This window comes from Cynara cardunculus, assembly GCF_001531365.2.
Source record: "Cynara cardunculus var. scolymus isolate 2C chromosome LG 1, CcrdV1, whole genome shotgun sequence".
NCBI classification, from domain to species: Eukaryota; Viridiplantae; Streptophyta; class Magnoliopsida; order Asterales; family Asteraceae; genus Cynara; species Cynara cardunculus.
The window spans coordinates 48,343,476-48,343,888 of NC_037528.1; positions in this window are offsets into that span (position 1 = coordinate 48,343,476).

The window sequence follows — 413 nt, forward strand, 5'->3', positions numbered from 1 at the left end:
GTTAATATTGGTTCTCACAGTTACCACAAACTAATTAGTTCTCATTTGATTAGGCCCCTATATATATATATAGTTGGGTTCACGTGAGACCAACGGTTTTTCGTAAGACCCGTAAGACCAATTCTTAATAGTAAACTTTTTCGTCAAACAAAATAGTAAACGTATGCAGATATCCTTAATTCTTGTTTCTATTCCAACAAAATCAAATTACCATGGCGAGAACACATTAAATTCTTTTATTGGTTTAAAGAGTAATCTATAATCACTATAACAAAATCGATTTTATAAAATGTCACCAATATTTAATTGTTCTAATACACTGCTTTATATATAATATGACATTTTCTTTATAGAAATGTCCTAACAAACTTGTTACGATGCCTAAACCGTCTTATAAACTTATTACAACGTCT